General features: G+C 42.6%; 1 protein-coding gene across 1 annotated transcript in view; it reads right to left on the bottom strand.

Moving 5' to 3' along the window:
- The window catches only part of Tiam1 (T-cell lymphoma invasion and metastasis 1), a 350,718-nt gene that overhangs the window by 170,281 nt on the left and 157,636 nt on the right, over positions 1 to 22,801 (bottom strand). Inside the window, exon 3 of the mRNA XM_013027533.1 lies at positions 21,956 to 22,130. The gene's annotated coding sequence lies outside the window, so the exon portion shown is untranslated. The remainder of the gene's footprint in view (positions 1 to 21,955; positions 22,131 to 22,801) is intronic.

Below are 22,801 nucleotides of genomic sequence, written 5' to 3'. Positions count from 1 at the left end.
AGAAAAAAGCCGGAAGTGGCGCTGTGGCTCAAGTGGTAGAGCACTAGCCTTGAGCTGAAGAGCTGAGGGACAGTGCCCAGGCCCAGAGTTCAGCCCCACAACCGGACCCAAAAAAACAAAAAATAAAACAATCATGATCAACACTACACAATGGTCTAGTCTATCACCCCAAGCTATGGGAACCTACCCCTGCCTCTGTTTTTTGGAACAAGATAGAATATGATTCTGCCCAGCTCATCTTCAAGTGAGTGTAAATGTTTTAATACATTCTCTGTGCCTATATCCCTCATCTACTTAATATTTAGCCTAATTAAATTACTCATCAATGGTAAACAATACGTATTAATTATAGATCATTATCTACGTGTTTAATAATTTAATCTATATGTAATATAATTTATATGTCTCAGTCTTTGCAATGTTCAATGTTCCAGTATATTCCACAAGAGAACCTGGCACACGGTAAGCACTCAGTAAGTGTTTCTTACTCAGACATAGTGGTTCACACCTATAATCCTAGCTATTCAGTGGTCAGAGAGGAAGAAAATTTTGGTGCAAGACCAGCTCAGAGGGGAGAAAAGTTCACATGGCCCCATTTCAACCAACAAGAAGACAGCCATGGTGGTACACATCTGTCATCTCAGCTATGACAGGAAGCATAAATAGGAGGGTCAGAGAGACAAGCCCATACAAAAAGTAAGACTCTACCTCTAAAATAACCAAAGCAAAAAAAGGATTGGAAGCATGTCTTAAAAGATAGAACATCTACCTACCAGATATAATATCCTGAGTTCAAACCCTATAGCCACCAAGAAAATAAATCACCATTTGCTGTTAGGATATTGATTATAACTTGGTGATGCTCAGGAATAGGGTACAGTTGATTGCAAGGGCAATCAACCAGGGCCACATCAGCCACCAAATGACAACAGATGCCAAGAGGAGGCCAAATGGGACACTTGAACTTGATCCTGTCAACAAGAGTCACTCTGATGTGGGCTTCCTTGAGAGCTTATTGGCTCTCAGCATAACAAGCTTAGCTACCTACAATGCAAGCTTCAGAAGGCTTTAGGTTGGGAGCTGGAGGGATGAGCTGGTGGGAAGGAGGATAAGAGAATAGAAGAGGTAGTGAAGCCATTGTAAAGCAAGGCAAAGAAATCTCAGCTGATCAAAAACTAGTTCATGTTCCACATATTCTGTTGAAGATGACTGCTCCAATGTGAAAGACTTAAAATCCTCCCAAAGATATTTTCAGCAATAAGGGACGGGGAGGGGAGGGGGGAGGAGAGAGGTATCAGTAGAAGAAGAAAAAAATCACTTAGGGTTTCACACTTCTAGACAGGAATACCTGGCCATGGTTACCCCCTCCCCGGGGAACCCACCTCCCCACCCCCCACAGTCACAAGAATGGTTGTTAAATGACAAACAATGGAAAATGAAAAAAAAGGACGTTGAACCTTTAGAAAGCCACAAATTCAGAAAAAGGACCCGCACAAAGACAAACTTTAGGCCATCTCTTAAGTTAGAAAAGATCTCTATGAGGAACTATCTGAAAAACCCAAATAACAGTTACAACTAGAAGCCATTTTGCATGATGAGACAATGCATCCTGAAGCTTTGAGCAGGTTATAAACGTATCATGGGGCACAGAAGAAAAATCCCCAGTGCAGCACTAAAAAAAATTTAAATTAAATTAAATTACATTAAAAAAGCTGCATCTCCATCCTTCCCAGCTGTGGGAAACACATAGCCACGTAAAGCAGCAACGAGTCTATAGAGATTCAGATCATATCCCCTAGATACAAGCAAAGTGTATCACACTGTCAAGGTCTTCCTAATTGAAACACCTCACCCTCAGAAACCTTTAAGATGAAGTTCAAACACTCCACAGTGGCTGACACACTAAATCAATCTCTTTTTTAAACCTGGGAAGTAAGGTACCAGCTCAGAGTGACATCGGCCACAGCTAGAGCTTTGGCCAAAGGAGTATGGACCAGATATCCCGGGCCACTTCAAGACCTGCTCCTAAGAGCCTCCAGGTTTTTCCTGAGAGCCTCCAGGTTTTTCTTTAATGCTGCAAGCATTCCACACTCAGCAAAGTCAAGGCAGGTCCCTTAGAACTGGGACCAACACAGATAAAGAAGCCTAGATCCCTGAATGACCATGCAGACAACAACCAGCTCCACCCACGGCCAACCCCCATCCCCCCTCACCTCCCCTACCCTCCCCCCCCCGAAAAAAAAATCACCCTCAGAATCCACCAATCCTGGGTTACTTATTACAAGGAGTCAGCATGAAAAATTACCTTGGGTTAACAGATTTCGGAGACACTCTCAAAAAGGTTCTAAAATAAGTCTTGAAAATTTACCCTCATGGAAGAAAATTAATTTCACAGAGTTAAACTCGGGATACATTCGTTCCTAAGAGCGCAGATTGCCAGCTGCCTTTCAGAAGCACAAGCTCCCTAATGAGCCCTCTAGCAACTTCATTTGTCTGTTACCAATTTTGTGAGACCAAAATGACAGGGCAGACAATTTAGAAAAGTATTCTTGTTAGCACAGCCCCCAACCCTAAAGGAGAGGTTACACAGGGCTGGATGTGGAAAGGACGTGGCTAGCACTAACAGTGGTCATTTAGGAAAGCTCTGGGAGGCAGGATGTCAGAATGTTTATTTCTAAGGCAAATGGTAATTTGCATTTTTTATATATTTGCATTTCGCTTGTGACTGAGGCAGAGCAATCCTTTGACAATGGCTTGCATTCCAAGTTTTCTTAAGAGAAAATACAGAGCCAACTTGTCCTAACAAGTCAGAAACACCTGCATTGGTTTGGCAGGATGCTCTCGAGAAGCTTAAATGATGAACTGCCAATAAGCTCCATCCAAAACAAAGGATGACTCTACTCTCAGGAAATGTTTTCTTTCTCAGCACAGCAAGAGGAAGACTGTCCAAAGCTTCAAACTCTGGAGAATTAACCCCCTCCAAAGGGAGGGAAGAGGCTGTGGATGGAGGCATCGGTTTTCTAAAAAAAGGGGATGGATTCTATGAGAGAAACAATTCACATTGCTAAATACATTGTTTTCTCTTAAAGGTAGGATGACCCGCTGAGAAACTAAAGCTTTCAGCATTGAAGACAAATCATTTAGAATAACCCACCAAGATTTCCAGTGATCAAGGCCCAAACTCCAGGGGAAGGTGGCTTGCCCTCACCATTGACCCCTCCTGATCTAAAGACTGTCTCACACCTGAGTCTAAGCAAATTCCACATTTCCATTTCTGCCACACCAGAACATACCAGCATGCATCACACGTAGTCCATGAAAGGCGGTAGGGAAGAGATACATTCCTGCATCTGATCTGTCAGTTCATTACCTCCAATCTTATTTCTCCATTACAGAAAAAAAAAGAAAAAAAGCTGGGCACCAGTGGCTCACACCTGCAACCCTAGCTACTCAGGAGGCTGAGATCTGATGATCGTAGTTCAAAGCCAGCCCCGGCATGAAAGTGGGTGAGACTCCTATCTCCAGTTAAACCCCAGAAAAGTGGAAGTGGTACTGTGACTCAAGGTGGTAGAATACTAGACTTGAGCACAAAAGCTCAGAGACAGCACCCAGATCTCAGGTCTTTACCAAAAAGAAAAAGCAAAAAACCACACACACACACACACACACCACACACACACATGCGCGCGCATGCACACGCACATGCACATGCACACGCACACGCACACCATGGAGAAAAGCTAGGTGCCAGTACCTCAAAGCCTATGATCCTGAGATCTGAGGACTGTGGTTTGAAGTCAGCCTGAGCAAAGAAGTCCATGAGACTCTTATGTCCAATTAACCACCAAGCAAGTCAGAAGTGGAGCTGTGGCTCAAGTGGTAGAATAACAGCCTTGAGCAAGGAAAAGCTAATCACAAGGTCCTGAGTTCAAGTTGCACTATCGAAACAAACAAAAAACACAGTAAAAATAATTTTAATAAGTATTTCTCTTCTTAGGATACATGTTCTAAATGGGAAATAAATTGAGACTTTCAGTAGGAAGGTGTCAGTGAATTCACAAGGCTTTGAACCCATGGATGATGTAGAACCAGTTTAAAATGAGCAAACAAGCTCAGCTAGGTCAACGACATTGCCAAGTTCTTGGAAAAAGCAGAGTAGGAATTTAGTCACCTGACTCTAACTCATCCTTTTCCTAGAAGACCCACCATACCATTAACTGAATTCCTTCCTTACGAAATATTTATGTGGCTGTGAAAGAAACAAAAATAAGAATATTGAATAAAAAGGAAAACAAAGGTAGATTATGACCTAGGATCTAGTGTCAGATGCACAATTTTAATAAAGATGGGGTGACAATGTTCCCAAACCCAATCATACTTAATGTTTAAATTCTAGCAGCTACTTACCTGCCCTTTACAGAAAGAGTATTTCTGCACATGACATCTACAATGTGTTAATTGTCTTCATTTTTTGGTAGGTTTTTTGGGGGGTGGGGGGCTTTTTTTGATGCCAGTATTGCAGCTTGAACTCAAAAGCTTCATGCCTTCACTTGGATTTTTGCTGAAGGCTGGTGCTCTGACATTCCAGCCATGCCTCCATTTCCAGCTTTTTTTCTGGTTAACTGGAGATTAGAGACTTTTCAGCCCATACTGGCTTTGAACCATGATCCTCAAATCTCCACTTCCTGAGTAGCTAGGATTATAAGCGTGAGCCACCAGTGCCCAGCAGTACATGTAGTATTTAGTAAAACACAGCAAACCCAAATTTAAATTCTTCTCAGAATGCAAATACTTTTATTGGGGGCGGATATTTGCTTTAAGTACATTTGCTAATCCTGGAACTTCAGTAAGCTTCATTCTAAGAGGAGAGTTATGCCAAGAAAATACTTAGCTCTCTTGGCATATTTTTTCCCCTGTCCATTTCTTTAGTGACAGACCCCATCAACTGAGTTTTCATAGTATGCTGTGTCTCTGGGGAAACTCCCATCTGGGTTCCAGCTAATCACCATTTGTAACATTTGTAGGTGAACAGAATGTTGCTTCACAACTCAGAGAAAAGAAAGACAGATTGTTCTTTTAATGTCATTTATGAAGGGGGGGGGGCAAGTAATTTATACAAAAACTCAAGAATCAAATAGACTACATTAAAGAAGGAAAAATAGGAAGCAGATGCTTTTTTGTGTGCTGGTACTAGGGCTTGAACTCACTCTCATTTGACTTTGTTGCTCAAGGCTGGCACTCTACCAAATTCAAATACTGAATTTTTTAGAATCTGCGTAAGTGTCCATTCTGGCTTCAGTGGCCAAGTAGATAAAGTACTCTGGCGTGTACAGTATCCTTGTTTTAAAAGTATCTGTTTCAGGCAGGCACTGCTAGCTCATGACTGTAATCCTATTTAGGAGTCTGAGATCTGAGAATCACGGTTCAAAGCCAACCTAGGCCGAAAAGTCTGTGAGATTCTGATCTCCAATTTACCACCAAAACTAGAAGTGCAGCTGTGGCTCAAGTGTGGAATGACAGTCTTGAGCGAAAAAGCTCAGGGACAGACTCCAAACCCTACACCAGCTCGCCTGGCTCCTGGCTCTCTTCCAGCAACCATGGCATCCCACTTCAGCTCTCCATTGGAGTTGATCTGGTTTGTTAGTATTGTTTTTCTGCTCTTTCTTTCCTCTCCTACTCTTATGGCTCTGTTCTCTAACAGTGTTAGTGTATTTAAGGGGCTGCAGGTCTTTGGGACCAATAAAGACTCCCAATTCAAACACTCAAAATCGTCATCACCATCATGATCCAAACCCTGAGTTCAAGCCCCAGTACTGAAACCAGAAAAAAAAAATCAGAAGTAGAGTACTGTCCACAAAAAAAAAGCTTCACATGTGGTAGGGGGCTAAACCAAAATGGGTGTGTCCATTTAAAATGCCCACTGGTAACACAAACATAGCGCTCATTCCTCTTCTTTCCTGGCATTGTGTAAAACTGGCACTCTCACTGAAAATAACTTAGATCTGAGTGTTTTGATCTTTATTAAATCAAGGTGTTTAAAAAATTATATTTCTGACCTCAAGCACAATTAGACTTGCTCACATTCACTTCTGCATGAAGCGGCATCACCTATAAGAAACAGCCTGGCTCCTTGGGCTTCTCAGGGTGGCTCTGGAGAATGGCTGACCTTTCCATTTTAGAGATCTTCCAGGTCCATTAGAACCCAGATCTCTGCTGTAGAGCACAGAGTAGGGAATTGCAGGGATCTTGCCTATTATTACCTAGCACGAGGCCTGCATGGGTTGTACTACATACCAGTTGGGAGGGGAATATTCTGGAAACCTACTGCTGCTGTACCTCCTTGTCACAACTCCCAATTCCAAATTCACCAGTAACAAAGCTGATCCTTAGTCTCCATCTGCTGCCTTCTCTGTTTATTTTCTGCCACTGGGCAGGAAAGAATTTCTTCTCAGCTCTCAACAAGTCCTGTCTTCTCCACAGAGTCTCAATTTCAAGTGGGTTAACAACACTTAAAATATTGTGCTTAAGTCATCTGTCATTTTCCAATTTTGGGGCACATTGCATGTGTCTACTTGATCAGACAACACTGTTGCATATTCAAATCCTCAGGCAGCTCCCACCCACCAGAGAAGTTCCCCGAAACTAAGGCAGGGAACCAATAACCAATGAACCAATGATCTGGTTCAACAAAGAAATCTAGAAAGAAGTTTTTCTAGAGGTTAATGTCCAATCACAGACTCAGGGCAGAATTAAACAGGAATTCAATATAGCTCCCAGGTCATCAAAGAAGACTATTTCATGTAATTGTTTAAAGTAGATTTCCAGAATAATAAAATATCTGAGTGTGAGGATTTAGCTACGCAGCCAAGTTCAATGCTTAGTAGACATCTAACAGAATCTACTCTGCAGACAGAATAACTTCCAAGAACCCCAAACCAATATTCTGCTTCCTCCTTACCATTTCTGTTTAAAAATCTGACTCACAAAAACTGCCAATTTAATCATGGTACAACTAACAAAATTTAATACGTGGAAAATAAATCTTGTGGGACTAGAAGAGTAAAGAATAAAAGGTTCTGGATATAAATCTCTTCAACATTATTTTGTCTTTGTCTCAACAATTTACTACGAAGACAAAAATCTAATACAGCCTGGCTTCTCATTCAAACATTTCCTTCACATCACAAGAAGTTTCACAAACATGTGCCTCATGGGTCTTTCAATAGGGGGCTTAGTGTCTAGTCTGCTGGATCTGTATCTTTATGTAGAATAAAGATGGCTGAGCCTTTTGCCTTCCATGTGCTTTGGGAAGAATGAGCTGATAAACAATCACAGACAATACATGTTCAAAAGCTGTTCAATTAGAGTATGTATAGAGAGCTAAGTCCCTGTTTTCATATCTCTGTGGCAGGTAACAGAAGTGGAGCTGCTAGTTACACAGCAATGTCACATCTCAAGGGCCCACCAAGCCTTTTCTCAGTAGCTATATTATTTCACCCTCTCATACCAATGCACAAGAGCTCCAGTACCTCCACACTCCCCAACCTTTGTTGTCTTCTATTCTTTTTAATATTATTATCACTAATGGGTTTATTATCACTGTGGTTTAGATTTGCATTTTCTTAATGATTGGTAGTATTGAGCATTTTTATTTAGTCATCATTTACTTAAAATAGTGAGAATTATTTAAAAAAAAAAAAGCTGAGGGGCTAGGAAGGTGGCTCAGTGGTAGAGCGCTTGCCTTGCATGCATGAGGCCCTGGGTTCGATTCCTCAGCAACACATAAGCAGAAAATAAAAAGCCAGAAGTGGCGCTGTGGCTCAAGTGGTAGAGCGCTAGCCTTGAGCTGCAGAGCTGAGGGACAGTACCCAGGCCCAGAGTTCAGGCCCATGACTGGACCCTCCCCCCCAAAAAAAAAGCTGAAAATTTTTTAAAAAGAGATTATACTTTTTTTTTTTGGTGGTTGTGGGGCTTGAACTCTAGGCTTAGGTGCTGTCCCTCAGTTCTTTAGCCCAAGGTGAGTACTCTACTGCTTGAGCCACAGTGCCGCTTCTGGTTTTCTAGTGGCTTATTGGAGATAAGAGTCTCATGGACTTTCCTGCCTGGGCTGGCTTTGAACCGCGATCCTCAGATCTCAGTCTCCTGAGTAGCTAGGATTACCAGCGTGAGTCGCCGGCACCCAGCTAAAAGATTATAAAAGTTATTTAAAAAGAAAAAACTAGTGAGAATGATAAATTTTACGTCACATATATTTTACCATTAAGGTAAGAAAGATGTCTCAACTTGTTAACAGAGAATTACTCAGTCTCAACTGAATAGAAAGCTCAGACTTTCCAAGGAACGTTCTACCTGTCTAACAACCTTGTGACTCAGGTATCTATCCCACCTTTAATTCACAATAGAAGAAAAATCCATGAACTGGACAGAAAGCAGCCCTTTGCAACGACTACAGAAAGCTAGAGCTAGTCCCCAAGCTCTCAGGCGACCACCACACCAGGCAGATGTACTTGGTAATGACTTCCCACCAGGGAACCTTGCTTTGCAGAATACCTCAGATGCTAGATGAAAGGCACTCAAACGGTGGGATGCAAAATGCTTGTTTCTGCATTAGGCCCAGAGGCTGTCCCTCCAAGTTCTTTGCACTGGTGATTAAAGTGAATGCCCTCCAACTCTTCCCTACCTTCCAGTGATGTGAGCTCTAATTAATATGCACTTGGGGTTTTAAGATCTCTAGATGAAACGGGGACCAGATGTGAACGTTATTATTATTTTGTTCAAAGTATACTGGCCTACTAACATCTGTGGACAAGTTTACCACATGCCACTTAAAACAGGCTCACGGAGGCAAATGCCAGAAAATTAAGGTTTGGATTGCTGTCTGCCACATGTGTTCTGGCCTTGATTTAACATGCGTCTCCAGAGAGAAGGTAACATACATACTCATGGTCTTTGAGAAGGTACAACCCCATCTCCTGAGCCTGAACCAAAAAGGGATGTGTGCAGTGGGAAGGTAGGTAATTGTAACCACAGGCAAGACAAGGACTTGAAGAGGAAAAATAGAACCAAGGGTACAACGGAGGGTTTTTCCATCTGGCCATGCAACAGCAGGCTGCAGAGATCCGACATCATCTCTGAGCATTTTCCAGCCACCATTGATCTTATCATAGAATTTATCAGTCACTATCCTCCAATGATAAAAGTCCCTTTTCTCTACAAAAATAAAGAGACTTGGTCTAAAGAAGATGAAACACTGATAACTAAATTTATTATTAGATTAATATCCCTCTAGCACCAGAGAGATGTGTAACAAAGTTTAATCAGAAGCAACACTTCAAATGAAGAAGTGCTTGGCGTCAAGTGCCAGTGGCTTATGCCTATAATCCTAGATACTCAGGAGGCTGGGAAAGCAGTTCAAAGCCAGTCCAGGCAAGAAAGTCTGAGAGACTCCTATCTCCAAGTAACCACCAAAAAGCCAGAAGCAGAGCTGTGGATCAACTGGTAGAACACTACGCCTTGAGTAGAAAAGCTCAAGATCAGCAGCCAAGACCTGAGTTCAAGCTCCAAGACTAGCACCCTAAAAAGGGAGAAAAAAGTGTCTACCCTCAACACAAGACCTCTGAGACCCTATTAAAACCTGACTTGGGTCAAGTCTTTACCCACAACTCTCAAAAGGGCCTCCATCAGGATATAATTAAATATTCTTTGTGTGCGTGAGCTGCTACTGGAGCTTAAACTTAGGGCCTGCACACCGTCCCCTAGCTTTTTCACTCAAGGCTAGTGGCCTGTCACTTTAGCACCACTTTCAGATTTTTAGTGGTTAATTGGAGGTAAGAGCCTCATAGAATTTCCTGCCACAGGCTGCCTCAGATCTCAGCCTCCTGAGTAGCTAGGATTACAGACATGAGTCACCAGTGCCCAACAATATTCATTTTAAGAGCATTTTAATGATTTGTGCTTAACTGTGTATATAGAGAAGATAGATATGAATAGAGAGATGCATTATAGAGATACAATCCCCTGGAGATTAAATCACACACAGTAGAACAGAAACAAATCTCCTATCAATACCTCTCTGTTTCCTCAGTCTCCAATGCCTCCACTGTCTCAGTCTACAAACAGTAGAATTTTGAAGAATGTCAACTACATAGTTGGTAGGCCCATGAACATTCAGATTCCAGAAATCTAGGATGACTGGAAAAAGTAGATTCATAGACAACGTCAAAGAAGAAGGGAGGGAAAGACAAAAAAAAAAAATCTATAACCTCACTCTGTCTTCTAATGTAAAGACTCTGACTGTCCAATATAAAACATGTCATGTTGTGGAAGGCAGGAGAGAGAAGACTAGTAGGTGACTGAGGTAGATCTTTAACTATGCACATAGGCCTTTTTTGTTTTGTTTTAATTAACTTACATTAGTTATACAGAGTGGGGATTTCCTTGCTACAGTTCCACATATGTTCACAACATGCTCCGATCAATCTCACCCTATCACTGTTCCTTCCCAAAGCAATCCCAACCACTTTCCTTGCTCAATTGTCATAGTTGCAGACAATCTCTTGACCATGTTCAAAACGTATTTCACAAATATTCATCCTGTTATTCTTTTTCCCTTCCCTCTTCTGTACACAAGCTTTAAACTGTGAAAAAAAGTTTTTATAAGGGCTGGGGGAACATGGCTTAGTGGCAGCGTGCTTGCCTAGCACCCTTAAAGCCCTGGGTACGATTCCTCAGTACCACATAAACAGAAAAAGCCAGAAGTGGCTCTGTGGCTCAAGTGGTAGAGTGCTAGCCCTGAGCAAAAGCAGCTCAAAAACAAAAACAAAAAGGTTGCGATAAGAAGACCAAAAAAAAATTTTTTTAAGGCTTCCATTGCTTCAAGTTCAACTCTGATCACACTCCTGTCATGGGCATCCCTGGGCTCTCCAACCTTGCTCTTTGCAGCCATGCCCAGGTTTCCAGGGCTTTCCTCTCAATATGCCCTGTTAGCCCTCTGCCCTGTTACTGGAAGAGCTTGCTCCCTTGCCCCCCTCCACCGCTTGCCATCTTTGCAACAATATCAGACATGAGTAGGGCCTTCTACCAGAAGCTTAGGCAATCAATATTTGCTTACTTTACTATCTCCATTGCGACGACCACTTTCCAACATGGAGCCTAATACAGTGACCTACTTTCTCCTCCAATCCCCACCCCCACCCCAGAATGCCGGATATGTGAGGACAGATTTTTCTTACTCTTGTTCACTACTGCATCCTCTCCATCTGCAATGAAGGGACAAGTGAAGCACTCAGTAAATAAGTATCTTTAGAAGACAAGGATAATGGCTTCAAAAAGTAAAGTAAAAAACAACCCTAAAGAAAACAGAGAGTTTTGGCAGGGGGAAGGGGTGGCTCACGGGTGCAGGGATCTTTACCTGCTCAGTTCAGGGCTCATGTGCCCTTTTGTGCTCTTTATTTGGCTACTCTTTATTTGAGGAATACTAAGATCAGATCAGGATTTGATCTGCATCCCAGGCCACAATACTTTCAAAAATGATCAAAGTGTGATCTCCCAACCAAGCCAGAAAGTCTGTCTGCTGTGGAATCTCCCAAAAGAATCAACTTACCAAAAAGTGCATCCTCAGTGCTAATAGTATGACCGTGACATGTGATCAGAGGAAGAAAGGAAATTGAAATCACTACTTCCTAACTAGGGAAAGAGTCAGATTTTACCATGTCCCAGTTCTCTGAGACCACAACTTACCTGCCCTGCCCTCATCCCTCCTTCTCTTTTCCCTTTACTTCCCTTCCCTTCCTTTCTTTATGCTAGTACTCTAGCTTAAAATTGAGGTTTTGTCCCCTCACTTAACTTTTCCACTCAAGGCTGTGCTCTACTACTTCAGCCAAGCTCTACTTCTGATTTTTTGGTGGTTAACTGGAGATTAGGGTCCTGCCCAGGCTGCCTTTGAACCATGATCCTCAGTTCTCAGCCTCCTCAGTAGCTAGGACCCCAGGTATAAGCCATTACCATCCAATTGAGAGCCTACTCTTGACTAGAAGTTCTCTCATGCTGCTGATCAGAAGGAAGGCAAGGGACTTTGCAAAGCAATACAGGCCAAGAAAACTAGAATGGGTCTCAAGAAGAATATTCCATGTTGTGTCCACACAACTTTGGTTTACATGTTATTTCTATATTGTAGTGGTCTTTTATTTTGTAGATCAGCTTAAAGTTCATTGCACAATTAGGCAGAAAACAGAGATTTCTGTCCCTTTATGGACAGCCTCCATTATTATCAATGTCCTTTGCTAAAATAAGACGTCAACTGCTATTACTCAAAGTCCATCATCTATATTAAGGTTCACTTGGGAGTTGTACATTCTCTGTGGGTTTGGACAAGGCCATGGATAATGACCTGTGTCCATCATTACAGTATCATATAGAGTAGCTAAAAGTTCTCAGTGTTCCACCTTCTCTAGCCTCCCTGCTCCTTTCTCCACAACCACATCTAAAGTTACTCCATGTCACTGTGTGACCTGATAGCTCCTTTCTCTGTAATGCTAAATAATATGCCATTGTACAGATGTAGGCATCCATTTACTTCCTAAAGGGTATCTTGCTGCCAAGTTCTCCTAACTGGGAATAAGGCTACTATAAACATTCAAATCTAGGTCTTTGTGTAGTGCTTTGATAGGAAAGATACACCGTAAGAGAAATGCAAAGCTCCATGCTCTCTAGAAAAGGACCTCTTTCTAAGAACACTTTTGACAGATTAAGTTTGGCAAAGAAGTCTGGTTTTAGTTTCATATACAAATGAATCCATTTCTAAGATGATGGGTTTTTTTTTAAGCAGTTCAGATGGATTTATAAAGTATGAAATGTAAAATGGAACTTGGCTATGTTCTTTCAGCCCTACTAAATATAACGTGTCTGCAGAACTCAAGTGGCTGGGCCTGTTTTCCTGACTGGTCCCACAGACCTGAACAATTGGTAACAGTCCCTCCCACATGCCTCACACCAAACACAAAAGGTGTCAGAAATCTGCTGGGCAATGCAGGCATTACAAACACATAGCCAAGGAGCAAAACAAACAAACATTATGACAAATTTAAGGTTCCTGTAAGCTTCTGGACACTGGTATAAAAATTAATAAGGAAAATAAATATCCATTCCACCAATGCCTCCACATTCTAATACGAACTGTCAAAGAAGAATCAGAAAAGCAAGGCTGCAGATGTAGCTAAGTGGTAGAGCACTTGCCTAGCCAGTGCTACCCTGGGCTCCATCCTTAATATGGTTGAAAATAAAAAAGGACAAAAATATAGGTATCTCAGATCAGATGTGCTCATCACTTGAAAACTCTTTTCAAAAAAACTACAGGGGTTGGAGGCATGGCTCTGTTGATTGAGCACTTACCAAGGAACATAAGCTTAGATATTAAGTTCAACTTCCTGTCTTGAAACTCAAAAAAGAAAAAGAAACTGAAAAGTCAGATGCTGGTAGCTCCAGCCCGAAATCTTAGCTACTCAGGAGTGTGAGATCTAAGTACTGCGGTTCAAAGCCATCTGGGGCAAGAAAGTCCATGAGATTCCTATCTCCAATTAATCACCAAAAAGCTGGAAGTAAAGCTGTGGCTCAAATGCTATAGCACTAGCCTTGAGCACAAAAGCTCAGAAACAGCATCAGTACCTAAGTTCTAGCCCTAGGACCAGTACACTCACACACACACACACACACACACACACACACACACACACACACACACACACACACACACACGACTAAGAAGAATCCCAGAGGAGATGCAGACTGAGTCCAATTTTCAGGATTGCAATTGGATTCAAATGCCATAAACAAAAGAAAGACAATCTGACTTTAAATTCCAACTTTATGTGATCTTTAGAAAAGGAAAACATTGAGCATATAGTCCTTTTATTTTCTTTTTTGCTCATCTAAACAGTGAAAGGTTAGACTTATAGGAAGTACCCAATTGCTTTAAAAAAAAAAAAAGTTTACACTCCTATGCTCTACTCATCTGGCTAGAAGCAAAATGATATATTATCCTATTTTGCTTAATTCCCTAACTGCTGAAAATTACTTCCAGACCCTAAGTTTTCTTTTCTTTTTTTGTTAGTCGTGGGGCTGGAACTCAAGGCCTGGGCACTGTCTCTGAAATCTTTCGCTCAAGGCTAGTGCTCTACTACTTTGAGCCACAGCACCACTTCTGGTTTTCTAGTGGTTAATTGGAGAAATGGGTCTCACAGACTTGCGTGCCCGGCCTGGCTTCAAACCCTGATCCTCAGATCTCACTCAGCCTCCTGAGTAGCTAGGATCACAGTTGTGAGCCACTGGCGCTCAGCTCCTACGTTCTCATTCATTTCCACTTTCATCCCACATGAAACTGGAGAACAGATCAGAAAATAAAACATTTCAAAATATATACACATATATGCATATATACTCTATATGTGTATGTGTATACATACATATATATATATATATATATATATATATATATACACACACACACACACACACACACATATCCGGCCACTGAAAATGAGTCTAAAACAAGCAAATAAAGGAGGTGTAAGGGCTGGGCATGGTGGTACATATATACAATTGCAGCTCCTTAGACAGAAAGGTAGGCGGATCACAGTACAAGGTTAGCACAGACAAAGGTACAAGACTGAAAAGCAAACTGGCAGAGTGCTTGCCTAGCAAGCAGGAGTCCTTGAATTCAATCCTGAATACTGCCCCTGCACAGCCAAAAAAAAAGTATAAATGCTATCAAACTAAAATTTGCATCTTACAGCCAGGCACCAGTGGCCTACGCCTGCAATCCTAGCAATTCAGAAGGGTGAGCTCTGAGGATCATGGTTCAAAGCCAGCTAGAGAGACACCTCTATAAGAATCTTGTCTCTAATTAAGTACCAAAAAGCCAGAAGTAGAACTGTGGTTCCAATAGTAGAGTGCTAGCCTTCAGCAAAAGGAAAAAAAGGATCAGGAATAGTGCTTATGCCCAGAGTTCAAATCCCAATATCAACACACACACACACACACACACACACACACACACTTGTATCTTAACAGTACTGTCCATATATATTATAAGCCTTGTGTACTATGTTGAGAGAAACCTCTGGACATCCTATTACAAAATATTCTTTTTAAAAGAGAAAAAACTGGTGTGCTCTGAATGAGTCCACACTTAGAACCATTGAGAACACATGCTGCAAACATCATCAAGACACTGAATACTAAAACTCCCTCACTCACATCCACTTTTTATGACCACTAAAACAACCCCCTCTATATCCTAAACAAGTCTACTGGTTAGCTCTTTTAGGACCAAGTGGTCCTCTAAATACTGCATCAACTAGAATAGTGGAAATACTGAGAAAAATAAAGCAGAAATACTCTAACCAAACATCTACATTGCTTGCTTGACCCAACTCTACAAAGGAACAAATATTTGACTTATGGAACCACTTCCTGATTAAACACATCACCATAAGTTAAAAACGCCATATGTCAAAAATGCTTTTGGAGCTGGGAAGGTGGCTTAGTGGTAGAGCACTTGCCTTGCATGCATGAGGCCCTGGGTTCGATTCTCCAGCACCACATAAGAAAAAAAAAGCCGGAAGTGGTTCTATGGCTCAAGTGGTAGAACACTAGCCTTGAGCAGAAGAGCTGAGGGACAGCGCCCAGGCCCAGAGTTCAGGCCCCACGACCAGACCCACCCCCCCCAAAAAAAATGCTTTTAATACACATGGCCAACTGAACCTGCACCTTACCAACACAGCAAGCAACAGAGTAGTGGCTCTTTTCCTTGTGACTGTACAGTTGACTATGAACTGTGACCACTACCCAGCAACCTCCTCCAATTCTGCAGTGATGAAGTGACACAGTGCAAGGTCACCAGACCAGGTAAGAAAACAAATGTAACATTCCCAGCGCCATTTCTATTGAATGTACATTCCTTTTGCACCCTTGTAAAGTCAAAACTCCCACATCAAACCTTCATGGTTCTGCAGATATCAGTACCATAGATGTGCTGATGGCTCTGCATAGGAAAGCCAGCCTGCTAAGAACCACCAAGACTAGGAGCACTTGCTGGCCAGTGGACCAGGGGAGGAGCAGTCAGGAGTGCAAGCTACTGGGGGATCTGTCTGGACCATTGGCTAGGTGTATAACTGTATGACTGAGTGACTCTCTGCCTCTGTTTCCTCAACTATAAACCTGGAATAATAATAGCTCAATAGATCATTAGGACAATCCAATGTATTAATAATGTTGTTTTATATATATATATATATATATATATATATATATATATATCTCACGCAGAAAATAAGTTCTATGTAACCAGTAGAAATAAGGTATCATTAATAATTTCCCCATTCTGAAGAAGTTCATTAGCAAATGTCATGACCCTTTGAAAATTCATCAGATGTCTAATTTCTACCCTCATTTGGATCCCTATTACCTCACCCTGGCCTTATCATTTTTTGCCTTCTATGTTGTAAGTTGTGGGGGAGGGGGGAGGGGAGGGAGAGAGTGTGGCATAAAGATCCCATCAATCTCCCAAGGATACTTCTAAAAATAATGCATTCTTCCCACGATATATTGAAATGATAAACTACAAAATTCTTCAACACTCTCAAAAAAAACATTAAAATGAAGTACAGTAACTATATGTTACTCAATCTGAATACATTACCCTCGTTTAGCCCGTGAGACTCTGTAAATACATTAGAAAAATAAATAGCTACAGTAATTGCCCTGAGGCTAGACTCAGGAAAACTCTCACAGGACTTGTGGCTGCTAGCTTTTCCTCTTTAGTTGGACTCACGCTTTGTTTGTATATTAGTGACTTCAACTACCTCCTCTAGTGCACCACCAAAGCAAAAAACAAAAACAAAACAAAACAAAAATCCACTAGTTGTTAAATGACTGTTGACCCTTGCTGTTTCTTTTAAAAAGAATCTGCTGCCACATGCTCTCTCAGTCTGGGCACTATTCATTATCTTCCTTCCTTTTGTCTTCAAAGCCTTTAGTCCTTATTACACAGATCAATGCCAGGTGAACAGCTGAGAAGCCCACTGATAAGGATGCCCATTGACCTCCTCTTCCTCTTCGGGGATTCCACATCCTTCCACCTGAGTCTCCAGGAAAGCTGGCCCCAGCCTGTGGAAGGGATTTTTTCCAGCTCTCGAAATAATGATCTGAACTAGGTACTAGTAACAGGTACTACGTAATCCTAGCTACTCAGGAGGCTGAGATCTGAGGATCATGGTTGGAAGCCAGCCTGGGCAGGAAAGTCTGTGAGATTCTACTTTTCAATTAACCACTAAAAAAAAAAAAAAAAAAAAAAACAGGCAATGCAACTGTGGCTCAAATGGTAAAGCCTTGCACAAAAAAAGAGCTAAGGGGCAGCACCCAGGTTCTGAGTTCAAGCCCCAGTATTTGTATACTCTCTCCTCTCTCTCCTGTCTCTCTCTCTCTCTCTCACACACACACACACACACCAAAGTAATAATCTATACAATCTCATCACTCCATGTACACACACACACACACACACACACACGCGCGCGCGCGCGCGCCGCCACTATCAACATTCATTCCCATTCCTATAAGAAAACTAAACACTGCAGAGTGTCAATTAGAAGCAGAGAGAAAAATCTGTGCTTAGTGCAAACTGGCTCCTTCCCAAACTAAACACACTTATGTAAATCCCACTCTGACTGCCTGCCCTGTGTCTGTACCAGGGAGCCTGGCTTTTCCGGAGTTAAGCTTTTGTTTACCCATGTCAAGTAGGTATTTCCCAGGCAGTCCCTCTTCCTCCCATGGAGGCTGGCTGCAGCTACTCTACCCCCGACCCAGGCAACCAAATGTGACATCAAAGGAGCCCCCAGGATGGCCATCTGTTCTGCCACACCAATGTTTATGCAATATGGACAGGAGAGGGACAGGCCAGGGAAAGGCTCAAGGGAGCAATGTGGCATCAAACCCAAAACACCAATGTCCCAGGCCATTTGTGTCACAGGACATGACAATTAAAGAAAGCCCTCAGTCCATCTGGATGCTCTCCTGTTCCTTAGAAAGAATGAAAACTAGTCAACTTTCCTAAGGATGGTCAAACAATCTACTCAACGCATCCTACCTATGCATGAGCATTTAACATTCGATGAGATCCCTAACTTTCAATTACTGATACTCTCCCCAAAATTGTGACACCTAAACATGGTATTTCAGGCAATAATAACTGTAGTAGATCAAGTGCTATGAGAAATTAGCCAATACAGAAAAGTATAGATCAGAAATGAAGTCAAGAGCCTGTGAGATCATTAGACTTCATTATCTAACATCTGTTTATACCCATAATGGAAAGTCAGCAGACTTGGGAACTCAGATAAAGTTCAGTCCCAATTCAGAGACAGAACCACAGTACTGAGATTTCAAACCAGCCATTTGGGTTTCCATCAACTGGACTTAGAAAAGAGAATACACACGTGACAGAGGGGTGGATGGTCCAGTCAAATACAGACCATAATTCCGTGCGTACAGATTCAATAGACTGTAGGCTGAAATTATTCAGAATCAAAACAAAAAGCAATGCTGCATCTGTACCTAACACATACAGACTTTTCCTTGCCATTTTTCTCTAAACAGTACAGTATAAATAGCAACTAATGTCATAGCATTTACATTGTACCAGGTATATCCAAGCATAGTGACATACTCCTATAACCCTAACACTGAGGAGGCTGAGCCAGGATGGTCACAAATTTGAGGCCAGCCTGTGCTGCCTAAGTTCCAGGCCAAGTTCCAGGCTACCCAGCAAGACTCTGACCACACACACACAAACACACACACACACATGGATCCATGCACATATGCATACTAGACACAGTAAGTAATTTCAAGATGATTTAAAGCATATGGGAAGATGTATATAGCTTATGTGTGAACCCCTCAGCATTTTTAAAGGAGCTGAGCATGTATATATTTTGAGATCCAAAAAGGGTCTTGAAACAATTCTCTCCCTCTGCCAAGGGCACTGTGTTCTCTTAAGATAGAATTCATAGAATGCTAGGCACACAGTGGGTCTTCAAAATATAGAGGCTCTTTTCTTTTTGCAACCCTACTTCCAGGCTAACTCTTCATGACCTTACAAAGAGGGCGAGTTCAGGAAGCAAGTATGTAAGACACAGATTGTCATGATCAGTAGCCGAGCATCAACCAGAACTGAGTACCCCAACTCTGTTGAGAGCTCTCTGACAACTTCCAAATGGGGGACGGAGAGAGATGCTTGAAAAGGTTCGCCTCCATTCACATGGAACTTGTCCAACCACAGATCTAAGCATTGGAAAAGAACCCATGTTATTCATCAAATAAATCTGCTTGGGTTCCTTGGGGGGGGAAGGGGGGAAGTAGATGGCCGGCCACTGTGCCTGAAGCCAAGAGATGATACATCATCCCTCGTATGACTCAGCTCCAGCAACTGTCGGGTGAAAAGCCACATGGCTCAAACCAATATGAGTTCACAATTTGCAGATTTTCCTCTCTCACTTGCTTCTCTAATTTAGCTCTTTAGCTTCAATATTTCCCTTTGTTCAAAGAACCCGGAAACAAACTTGACATTTCTCTGGACAGCTCTGACTAGATCTGAGTTGATTCCAGAAGAATCCCTCAATGTTTGCTCTGTGGTGCAGGGCAGATGGCAGTTCTCACAGATTTACAACTGGAGGTAGGGGGTGGGGTGGGGGGAGTGTTCCTGAAAAATGACTTGTGACAGATGACATGGTCCTGAGGGTAAAAAGGACAGTGGCTGGGATGGAGCAGGAAGGGAGATCAGATGTGAGTAGACCTCAAGGAGAAGCATCATGGGACTCGGCAGAGAGCTGGAGAATGGCTATTCTCTGGGCATCTCATGTGCCCTAAGACAGGACCTGGGACCATCCTGTGAGGCTGTCCTGAAACATTCACTTGCACTCCATCCAAGGCAGTCACTGGAATCCACACAGAGGCAAATTTAAAGGAAAGGCAGCCTGGCTGTAGCAGAACCCCATGGGGCACCCCAGTTAAATAACAAGGCAGACTCTGGAGTTAAGCTACATAAACCACAAACAAGCCAAGTCTACTTTACCTATTATAAAGTGTTTCTGGGAAAACAACAACTCTGTGAGTGGATAATGGAGAAAAGGAAGGGCTCTCTGGAGACAGGACAGATACAAATCTGAGGCTTGTCATGAAACAGGTATACATTCCCAAAGCTGACCCCTATTCAAGATGGCCTCAAAGTTCAGGGATTCCCAGGTACTTGGTCAAAAGGGAACAATCTACCCTTGAGCCAGGCCTCTAACAGAGGGGTAGGGTACTAGCTCTCCTCAGGAGTGAATTTGCAAGGAAGGAAAGGTAGATCCAAAAGATAAGGACAGAATGTGGATGGTATGTGCTAGAAAGGGTTAACTGTTTCCATGATTATTTCCATCTCCCGAAAAGGGAACATCTCCCAATTCTGATCAGCTGGTGATCAGTGTTTCCTTCAGTGGAAACACTGAAGGAAAGAGTTCTTTCTCCCAGCCTTCCAGCACAATCATCAAAGGGGAGTGGCCAGAGCTGGGGCTGGGAGGAGAAACAGGCAAGACAGGGCAGACAAGTTGCAGCAGGACCCACAACAGGGTGGAATACTGGTGGGAAACTTTAGAAGTGACCTGGGCCAGGCCTCAGGAAGTATCTGTGATTCTGACTATTTTGTTCAAAATCCAACCAGTATTTTACTCAAACCAAGTCAATGTTAAACAATGTATCAATAGCAGGATACTGGTGGCTAATACCTATCAATCCTAGCTGAGATCTGTGGATTGAGGTTCAAAGCCAGGGAATGCAGAAAAGTCGGTGAGGCTCTTTTCTCCAATCAACCAGCAAAAAGCCAGCAGCAGAGGTATGGCTCAAGTGGAAGAGTGCCAGCCTTGAGTGAAAAAGTCAAGTGAGAGCAGAAGGCCTTGAGTTCTGACAGGCACAAACACACACAGAGAGAACACACATCACATTCTTCGTCCAATCAGCAAAAATTTGGTGGATGTGTTCAGGGGAAGAAGGCAAAGTTGGCCAGAAAGGCCTTTTGGTCCAAATCATTCTCCCACTGTGAGGTCAGTGGGGACAAGAAGGGTGATACTGTGCTCCCCCACTTGCAAAGAGAATGCACTTAGCCCTTTCTGCTGGACTTCCAAGGAGGTGGGGAAGGTGTCTTTGCAGTCTCTTTTCTTCTAAGTGATTAAGAACATACATCTTTTCATTACCTTGTGGTCCTTTCTAGGGGAAATCCCAGGCCCTTCACACATTGATTTAGACCATAGCAATAAAGCTTTCATGAACTATACACTTTCTCTCAGCCCACTTTGCTGATTAGACAAAAGTTGTCTTATTCATAGAACAGTCTCTAAAACCAAGTCTGCCCTACTGCAGTCAAATCAACTCCTCTTTTCCCTTCCCAGGTAGCTTGGAGGCAGGCACAAGACAAAGACAGGAAATCACCCTCTGAAATCTCCAAAACAATACTATCCCAGCAACAAGCTAACAAGGATGGTCTCAAAAGAATATGAAAGTTCCCAGGATTCAGCCACCTTCTTCCCAACATAACAACAGTCACCCCTAATGAACTTTCATCTACTCCCCAAAACAGGTAGACTAGAGCTAATAATGACTTGAAAAGGCCAAGTGCTAGCCAGGCGCCCATGGCTCAAGCCTATAATCCTACCTACTCAGAGGATTGAGGTTCAAAGTTAGCCCAGGCCAAAAAAATCCATGAGTCTCATCTCTAATTAACCACCAGAAACCAGAAGCTGTACTGTGGCTCAAAGAGACAGAGCACTAGCCTAGAGTGAAAAAGCTGAGGGACAGTGCCCAGGCCCTGAGTTCAAGCCCCACAACCGACAAAAAAAACAACTTCAAGTGCCCATGGCATACTCACCCCCTCCCAAACAGAAGAGCCTGGGTCATGGTTTCCAATGGTGCCATTTGCAGGCGCTGCTCAAGTGCTAGGTGAAGGACTGGGGTTCAGTGCATCATACCACAAAGGACCAAAGTTCTTCTTCCTCTTCACTTTTCCGTCTAGAAAGGGGAACCTTGGTCCACAATGATTCTACCTATAAGAGCAGATATAAGCAAATAATGAGTTCCTGCTCATGCTTTATGTATTTTAGAAACATCCATGAGATAATATAGGAAAAGTGCCTCACATATTGTAGATGCTCAGACAGGCAGGCCCTTATTCCACTGGATTTTGTAGAAACCATGTTGGTGGTCGCCATTCTTTCCCAACCTTACCTCCTACCTTAGGGAAACATGAAGGTGCTGAATGGGTAGGACAAAGTCTCACAAACACACATGGAACCACTAAACAACTATTTCTAAACTGGAGATCTCTTCCCCAGAGGCTTTACCAAATGCAAGCCATACTAAAGGGTGTTTTCCAACACCTGGCCAGGTGCTATTGCAAAATACCTAGGAAAACCACACCTCACACCTCTTATTGTTCACCCAGAGACCAAATCAGCTAGAATCAAACAGCACCACCAGCTGGGCACAGTGGCCAAGCTAGACCAAGGACAACCCATCAATCTCTCTTCCATGAAAGGAACTTCATACTTGAGGCCATTCATGACCCAGAACATAAAGCAGGGCTCTCTCCTTGGGCAGAACAGGGACTGACTCTGGCACTGAACTGTAAACAGTCTCCTCCCAACTCAAATCTCATCCCATCTCCAGGTCAGCCCCTCCTAATACCAGTGGATAAACAAATACAAATGAACAAATG

The sequence above is a fragment of the Dipodomys ordii genome, unplaced genomic scaffold, assembly GCF_000151885.1.
Source record: "Dipodomys ordii isolate 6190 unplaced genomic scaffold, Dord_2.0 Scaffold104, whole genome shotgun sequence".
NCBI lineage: Eukaryota > Metazoa > Chordata > Mammalia > Rodentia > Heteromyidae > Dipodomys > Dipodomys ordii.
Note: the sequence above shows the minus strand (reverse complement) of the source record. Positions and strands in the feature narration are given on the sequence as shown.